Here is a 9,918-nt window from a genome sequence, read left to right as displayed (position 1 = left end):
TCTAGCAAATCCATATGAAATCAATTACTAAATTGCATCATCATAAGCATCATATAAATAAATTTTCCATAAGACATGTATAAATGTATCATATCATCATCACAATAAGTACTGAAATCAATGTAAGATGGAATACATCATATCTCATGATATCAAATTACCTATCAATTAGTATCTAAATCCATAATTTATCAAGATAATATATCAAATAATAAGTCTAACATGAAAATCAGAGAAGTGTTATGACAGGTTCAGGGTAGGGCCTCACAAACTTCTTGCCATTCCCTAATTACATTCATAAAATCTATGTCTGGTTTCTCCACACTTGAAACATTTTCCGGGAAATTCTCTACCGATACTGTCACTATCTTTCCTCTGTGTTTTTTATTCTAGTTCTTTACTTCACTTAGGTTTTGATTCTTCCTCAACATTCTTCTTCTTTATAGTCACCTATCCCTTGAATCTATCCTTCTCTCTAGGGTTATTTGGTTGTCTTCTTCTCACCTTCTCCTCAGCCTTCAAAGCATATTACTAAGCTTTTTCATCTGTGGAAACCCTCAACATACTCATCTCATCCTGAATGTTAAATGCAAGTCCATTTATGTACCTCGCCACCTTTTCTCTATCCATCTCTCTATGTCCATATCTAATCATCACCTTGTATAATTCCTCAGTGTACTCTTTCACAGTCATGTTTCTCTGTTTCAGGTTCTGCAACTTCTTGAATAATTCCAACTCATGGTCTCCTGGTATGAATTTGGCCTTCAATCTTGCAACCATCTGTCTCCACCGGGTGATCTTCATTTCACCATTCTTCACTCTATCTTTCTACAATTCTTTCCACCATAAGGCAACATGCCTTTTTAACTTAGTTTCTGTCAACCAGACTCTTTGCGGGTCCTTGACATCTTCAAACTCAAAGTAATCCTCCCACTCTCCGATCCAATCAATCAAATCCTCCGGGTTCAGTGTTTCGTAAAAGTTTGAAATTTTCACTTTATGAACTTTACTCACTTGTGCCACTGCTCTCGAGAATATTTCCTATATGTCAAAAAATAAAAAATGAATTATATAGGTTTGCACTTTTAAATTAAGGATTTGAAAATGAGAAAATTTCTAACTTGCTTGCTCAAAATTGCTGAGAACCGAACAATTGTTCAATATCTCCCCTATGACTATAACTGTGGAGAAATTTTGTAACGACTCCGTTCCTAGTGTGAACGAACAGAGGGAATTGCTTGTTCATCGGGAAAGAAGCATCTTTTAGCAAATCCTGCTTGCTTGAAATGTTGATCTAGGTTGCCTGGAGAAAGTCGGGAATGAAACAACCAAACAGCCAGAAACAATGTCATCCATCCTGAACTTCCATCATCCTTGGTGGGCTCCTTTAAAGGCCATCCTTTTTTTGTTTCCTATCCTAACTACAATGAACTCTCTTCTAGTTCAGTCGTCTTTCGGTCTTTCAACCTCTTCTTCTTCAAGCTCTTCACTGACTTCTTCATACTCATCCTCAAATTAAGGGTTTTTCTACAAACCAGCCAATGCATTCCGGATTTCATTCCTCACTTCATTCTTGAAGTCCTCCATCATCTACTCTACCCTCCGGGGAGTTTGTCCTTCTAAGCGACATCTCCTCTTCCACTCTGATGAACTACCTCAACTCGACAATCTGTTTACTAATTTCAATTGCCTCTCCTCGGTGATCTATTGAACACATGAGCAGCCTGCCTCCAATCGGTGATTTGTCCACCCAAAGGAATGCATCAAGGTTCGCAAAAAACTCTTCCACTAACAAGTTCATAACCATCTCTGATACCAATTGATGCAGCCATAAGCGATAAAACCCTCAAAGAGAATTAACTAGCTTATGCCGCAAGAGTAACACAATGAAAGAAACAAAAAAATATAGTAAGATTACAGAAATAGATCATGTTATTGTCTTATAGCTTCAGGAAACCAACCAGTTATCATCATGCAATCATCTTAGAACATATGGTAGTTAACCGGTGGTGCAGGATTACCTAGGACTTAGGCTAGTAGTGATTTCTCAATTTTGGCTTTTACTAACCCTAGCCAAGTCAGTTAGTGAATAAGGACTCCAGGAGGGTCCAAGAGTTATTTTTTAAAGTCAATGTAGGCCTAGGTTGAGTTCATTCTTCTTAGGTTTGCATTTTGTGCATAAATAGTGGTTTGAGTAGGTAGTTGACCTTCTTGATGGTCAAAAGTGTCAAAACTTGGTATAGGAATTATTAAGGGTTAAATTAGTCTTATACATGTGTTAAAAGTAATGAGTGATGACTTAGAATAGGCCTCATAGGTTGAGAAGGCCAAAAAGTGAAAAAGTGCAAAGTTGCAAAAAGTTGTTATGACAACTTTTGAAAGTTGTCATGACAACTTTTGTCCTAGTTTGATTAGCGATGGAGTTAGGGATTTTCCAAAACCCTAGAAAGACTCCACATGTGGTAAATTATATAAGAACCCTCTCTTGCATGGTTACCAAGGTTGGAGACTTGGTTTTGTAACTTCAACAATCTGAAACTACTCATTTTCAGACTAGTTGGCAGCATTTTGGCTTGTTTTGTTCATTTTTGTAAATGCAAATGGATTGAATCCATTAATACAATAATGGATTGAGTATATTTGGTGTGATACAGAGTTTTTAGTTCCATTTCAAGCTTTGTAGATAGTTTGCATTAGTGTTTTCTTTTTTTGGTTTGCACACAGCAAGTTTTGGCTTGTATATAGCAGTTTTATGTAAAATGGTTGCCCCATGAATTCCACACGTGCTACCATCACGGCCTATTGGAACATGAAGGGAAAACACTCTTAAAGTGTACATATGTAGGGACAAGTTCTGGAGATGATTTTCAATATGACTGTCACCTTGTTCTAGGCGAGTTCAGGAGCAACCCGGCTAGAGGAAACAGGGTGAAATTGATGTGCAAAGTGCAGGGGTGAATGCCAAACCACTATCTAAGGTTTTGGAGGGGTCCATGAAGTTTGGAAAAAGTTTCCAATGCAAGGATAAGCCTTGAAAAAATCATTTTTTTCCCAAACACCAACTTGACCAGTCACTGCCGGCTAGAAGGCCTAAAAACCCTTCAAAACCCTCATTTTGGGGTTAGCATATTGTACGATGGAGTAAGGAGAAAAAACCAAAAAAATCACTTGAGGTTAGGTGTATCTCTGAATAAAATCCAAACTTTCTAGGGGGTCTTTTGGACCTTTTTCCACCAAGCCCTAGAAAACTAGATTTTGGAGGCCTAATAGGGCTACTTCCTTGTAGCCCTTTTCTAGGCAAAATGGTGAAATCGGTAAGGAGGCAAAAGATTGAAAACCTCAAATGGACCCAAAAGGAATTCAAAACATGTTAGTAGCCACCTCCACACCTCTACATCAACTCACAGTAGTAAGAGGTCAATTTGACAAGTTGAAGCCAAGAAAGCCATAATTGAGCACATGGGAAGCATTGTAACTTGGTAGGGTTCCTAGCTAAAACACTTGAAGCAAACACCTTGGAATGGTTAAGAAGAAATCCATAGAAGAGATTGATAAGGACTTGGGGGTCTATAATTCAATTAGGCCTATAGAGTTGGTGGAATTGAGCAACACCAACTAGGTGAAGTGTTGAGCAAACTAGGTGAACCCCTATCAACCGGTTACATGTAGACTACAAGCCAGATACAATCCAACCGGGATTCTCAGAAGCAACTGGATCACTAATTACCAATCTTAATCCTTATTCTGATTTCTACTTCCTCTACCCTACAAATGATTACATAGTGTCATACATATACCCTCTGGAACATATCTAGGTCGGTCTCAAAAGATTACATTTACCAATGCAGGAAAATGAAACGTGCAACTAGGTCGGCCCTAAGAATGAAAGAAATATTTTCAGAAAATAATAACCAAGGAGATCAGATCAATAGGAAGGTTGACCACATGCCCAAGAGCATCGTACAAGACCCCAAATAGATCCACATGCCAAGAACCACTCTGGTAATGAAGGAAAGTTAACCGGTAAGCACAAGAACTGTCCCAGAACCTAGAAACAGTCAACCGGGAGTGATAACTAGCCGGAAAAGAATCCAAAAGGACTGAAAATCTGGAATTAAGCACATGAACCAACCTGGAAAGTAAAAATAGGATCTTCAATGAAAAACAAGCAACTATCGGTACCTACCAATAAGAACACAAAAAACTACACACTAAATGGAACAAGAACTAAACTGAAAGGAAATATTTTTGGTTGATGCAAGATTTCTCAGAGACTGGGGATGCTCCTGCATCACTGTTCAAACTAATTATTAACATATTCACCCAAGTGATCCCACAATAGTGGGTTACACTTTTTGGTACATCTTGATTTTTGCTGAAATTGTACATTTTTTAGAAAATATAATTATTTAAGCTTTAAGAGGTCTCATTTAAAGTAATTAATTGAGGAGAGTTAGATAAAAGGCTCTTAGATCAAAATATCTTGGATAGAACCTCTCTACTTCTAAATCATACCTACAATGGAGTCTCCTTCGCACCTATCAAAATGTTGATAAAAAACCACTTTTACATTAGCTTTTGGGGGGTCAAATGAATTCATTTAGAATTTGTTTTTTAATATTTAGTCCTTATTATAAGCTTTCCAAATACTATAATTTTTAATATATTAAATTTCATTAATGTATTTATGTTTTATTTCTTATGAATGTAGATTTTTCATCGAACATTAAGGATTGTGTTTCATGCATGTGGAAAAACTAAAAAATAGAGAAAAAAATTGTAAAAATTATCTTTTCCCTAGGTATTTCCTTATTTCAACACAACAAGAATAAGTTAAATAAAATGCATACAAAAAAAGTTATGCATTACGGAATAGACCTCTATCCAAATTACAATTACTTTGTCTTCAAAAATTAACTAAAAAATATATATGTGACAAAAAATTATGAAAAAATACTCACTCACTAGATATTGGTGTGACAATTCTATATTTCTAAAATTAGAATTTCTTTCTTTCTATAAAAAATGTTATGCATTACCAAATAAATGTGACTTCTGAAAAATGCTAATTGTTATAAATATTGAGTTATTAGTAGTTACATAACAATATGGACAATTATTTTTTAATATATATATATATATGAAAAATCTCACAAATTATTAGTTTACTTCATCTTCAAATTCTTAATGGTTTAGTTGCAATAGGTTTTAGAAAGTAAAGATTTGATACAAAATGTTGATTTCAATGTCAAAGTTGGCCAAAAAGTGTAACCCAGTATTATGGGATCACCCACTCCCATTATGTGTATGCAAAATATTGATGAACTTCCTAGATTGTTTCTCTACAAAAGCTTTGAAATCTAGAAATCTCTCAAAGACTTCAGACTTTTGTTTCAGAAAGTAAACTCATGTATATCTAAAAATGTCAGCAATAAATGTCAAGACATATCTAACTCTGCTGAAAGATGGTTATGGAAATGGTCTTGCCAAGTCATTGTGTACCAACTCCAATAGTTGTGTATCTCTCCATGCTTTTCCTTTATCATACTTCTCCTCAGGATGCTTACCAAGAATGCATCCCTAGTAAAATCCATCAGAAAATCGAATAGAAGGCAGCCCTGAAACCATGTCCTATTGACTAAGTTGTTGTAAGTAATGGTAGTTCAAGTGTCCAAACTGTTGATGCCACAAACAACTCACCTCATTTTCATGAGTGAGTAAAATTGTCGAAGGAGAGTCAAGAACAAAGTGAGAAAACTGATATAATCTAGAATGATGATCTACTTTTCCCACAACAACAATAGACCCATTATGCATTTCACTGATTACCATTGTATCTAGTGTGAACTTAACTCTCTTACCAGAACCAGTGTGAGTAATCTGATAAACAAATAGGATATTAGTTGATAAATATGGAACACAAAGGAAATCCTCAAATGTTCCTTCACCCACATCAATAGACCCTCTCCCATGCACTTCAATAGGAGTGTCATCACCCCTTAGTATGGAAGGCATAGAACATGGTTCTAAAAAGGTGAAATCATCTTCTGAAGAAGCCATGTGGTGCGAAGCACCCGAGTCAATTATCCAAGAATTGGGTTGTGAAGCAATAGCAACTAGGGCCTTAACCTTTCCTTTCCCCTTACTCTTATATGTTTCCTTTGAAGATCCTTCTGATGAACCTTGTTTGACTAAATCAGGCACCTTGATATTATTCTTTTCAAGAAGATGTGAAAGGTGATCAATTTGTTTCTTTAAACATGTATGTCCATCATGACCAGGCCTCTTACAATAATAACACTTGACCTTCTCCTTCTTAGGTTGTTCATCTTTTGATGAAGAGGTCTGATTATTTTCTTTTGAAGTAACAATTTTCTTATCTTTCTTCTTCTCTCTTTAATTATTTTGTTTCTTACCTTGCTTACTAGACCCTTTCTGCTCTTTTGTTCCTTGATTTATAGCTAAGGCATGTGACTTAGAGGGTTTTATTATACCCATTTGAACCAATTTGTTCTACTCCCTAGTGAGTTCTGCAGCAAATTCATCTAGAGAAGGCATTTTTAATGTGGTACCTAGGCCACATTTTGTAGCGTAGAATGTAGAAACAAACACTGAATAGTTAAGACCAAGCCTAGAAAGAATACTCAAGATCAGTTGCTTATCATATTTCTTAGTTCCACACTATTCCAACTGCAATCTTATAGACTTAAGTTTTGTGAAGAAGTCTTGTATAGTGTCAAAATTGGTTGGATTCAACACTATGAGTTTATTCTCCATTTGATGACCTCTTAGCTCATCCTTCTTACCAAAAAGGTTTTCCAAAGTGGTCCAAACTCCATTTGGTATAGTGGCATATTCAATGTGAAAAAGAAGGTCAGGAGAGACTAACATACATAGAGTTCCAAAAGCTTCATCACATTTATTAAACCATTTAATCTTTTCTATAGCATTTTGAGGTTCAGTTTCAAGTCTCATTGTAACATGATGATATCCATGTCTTTTTTAGATATATTATCATCTTAAATTTCTATTCAAAATAATTATATGGTGTTAAAAGAGGAACCGTAGATGCATCCATGATACTAGAGAAAAAATATTGCAATGAATCAAGAAAAGATCAAGAAAGAAGATAGAAGAGACACCCCCCCTTTCCACTAGTCTCAAAAATCACCTCCCCCAAATATTAAAAGGTTGGCACTTTATAATTAGTGTGTTTACAAGGCCTTTAATCAAATTACAATGCTTTCTAAGGCTCCAATAGCCAAAAATAGAAAGTTTTAACACAAAGTAATTTGATACAATTTTTTTTTTTTAATTAGCCTTATATCAGCGTAATACTTCTCAATACCTTTCCAACAACTATTTGTTTTTTAGAAACAGAGTTGTGAGGTGGAAGATATGACCTGTTCAAAGAAAAAAATGCAATTGATTCAACCTACAATAGCTGATTAAAAAAAGGCACAATTTTTCAATGAAACCTATTTGGATGGAAGGTGATTGCTTCCAACTTTCCATCAAGCACTCGTTTACAAAAATTTGACACTCGAGGCAAAAGTTATGCAACTTTAAAGAAAGGTTGCTAAATTTGCTTGCTACAAAAATGGCTTAGGCCTTGTTCAAACTCGATTTCTACAAAAATTATTAATTTTCTGAGAACAACACCAAAAATCTATAAAAAAATTTATGCTGGGAAGAAAACCCATAAATCATTTTTCCTACAAATGAGAAGAAACTGGAATTCTGAAGCCAAAATGAATACAATTCCAATAAAAAATAATTCACTCTAATTTTTTTATAGTGTCCTCCAAACTCTGATTTTGGTGAAACAAAAGTCACTTTTGACTTTCTCAAGCCTTGTGGACACTCTGGAAATGCTAAATAAGCTTCCAATATTACCAAAAAACTGCAATCACCCAAATCTCACAAGAACACATATATAAAACCAGATTTAATTAGAAGCTTATTTCCCTTTAAGCTATTCTAATTCTCGAGGTCACATGAAAATGCAGGAGAAGAGAATACTTGGTTTTTAAGGAAAATGTTAGCTATCTAATAGTCTCAAATCCCTCAAATAAATCAAAAAAGCAATGAGCTATACCAGACAATAGGACTCTAATATCATGTTAGATTCTGCGAGAAGCAAGAACCAAGCCAGGATCTGATGTCAATCGTAGATCACATGCAACTCCAAGAAATGGATGATCCAAGATCAAAATAGTTGAATGAAGATAGAGTTGATATGAGAGAGAAAAATAGAGACAAAAGAGAATTTGGAAAAGACTCTCATCGAGTTATCACTGAACTAGTGAAGGTGAGAGTATAATGCTTATTATTATAGAAAAATAATAGCATATACATCCAAGAGGTGCATTAACTCCCACCTCCATAAAAAGTGGGAGGTTTTACCTACTACCCCATAGAAGGTTTTAGGTTTTTACATACTTGGTAAATGCCAAAACATGTGGCATAACCTCCTTACATGAAAACAAAAAAGGAGTTATAAGAGGTGGCACATAAAGCCAAAAGAGGGTGAGAAACCCAACTACCCCAAAACCCACTTAGGAAATGACAAAATAGTGGTTATGAGAGATGGCACAACAAGCCAAAAGAGGGTGTGTAGCTCAACTACCCATATGAGGTGGAGAGTTACACATGTAGCTGAAGTATTTTTCCACATGTCTTCATATTAACCACTCCTAATAACCTAAGCAAGCTTAATAATATGTGTAGGAAAAATAAATACCCCTAACATAAGGAAAATAAAAAACCTACACTAACAATTAAGAGGACATAAGATTAAAAAAGGCATGTAGGTAAACATGCAGAGCATAGATAAGCATATGATTAACATATTCAAGATGCTCCAAAAGGAGAAACAAAAGATAATATAAATATAAAAAAGAGTATTCAAAGGGGCAAAAATATGTGGATACAAAAAGTAAATGGATAAATTATGTGATGTTACTGGTTGTTCTTTCTGTTTTATTTGATGTTGTATTACCAGTTACCAATATATTTTGCATGGTTTTTGTGTTAAGCTGCAGGGATGGGTTGTCCTTCATTGGATCTCCCTACCTTGACTGCATCAATTTCTCACTTATCTCATGTGTAATATTAGCATAAAAGATTATAACTTATGTTATAACAAACAAGACTAATCTCATGACAAACATACTTTGCTTCCATACAGTTCATATTATCAAATGAGGGAGTTGTGAGCTTATGGATATGTTCAATGTACAACTTATCTTTCTTTTTCCTAAAAGTTCTTGAATTTTATGTTTTAATATAGTGCATCTATGCTTAAAATATCCATGTGTATGATATATATATATATATATATATATATATATATATATATATATATATATATATATATATATATATATATATATATATATATATATATATATAATATGTGTATACACAAAATGGATAACAAGATCAAAACATTATTTATGAGAAGGAAACGCCATTTCCATACCATCTTCATGGGTACCAAGTTTTAAAAACTAAATAATGACGACATGTGCTAGGTTCATAAAATAAGTGTAAAGTGCAAACAAGATAAATCAAACCGTTACAAAGCTTTACCACTCAAATAGAATCTAAATTCACTTATTAATAAGATATCATCTCCAAGTACTCATAATTAGATGTAATGATTTAACATGTAATTAAGTATTTTTTTGTACCATCATAATTATCATGCAATAACTCCTCACTAATACTCATTATATCATTCTATCATGTAGAAGGTGATGAAGCATCAATAGTGTCTAGATGAGGAACTAATGATATATCATTTGATATGTACAACATCATTGTGGGAGGTATCTCTTCATTTAAACGCTATCATGAATATCCATAGAGCTTATATGAGATGTGGAAGAATGATCATCATGCCACACATCAACA

Source organism: Cryptomeria japonica, chromosome 7 (assembly GCF_030272615.1).
Source record: "Cryptomeria japonica chromosome 7, Sugi_1.0, whole genome shotgun sequence".
Classification (NCBI taxonomy): domain Eukaryota; kingdom Viridiplantae; phylum Streptophyta; class Pinopsida; order Cupressales; family Cupressaceae; genus Cryptomeria; species Cryptomeria japonica.
The sequence above is the reverse complement of the archived record's forward strand: the minus strand, read 5'-3'. Positions refer to the sequence as shown.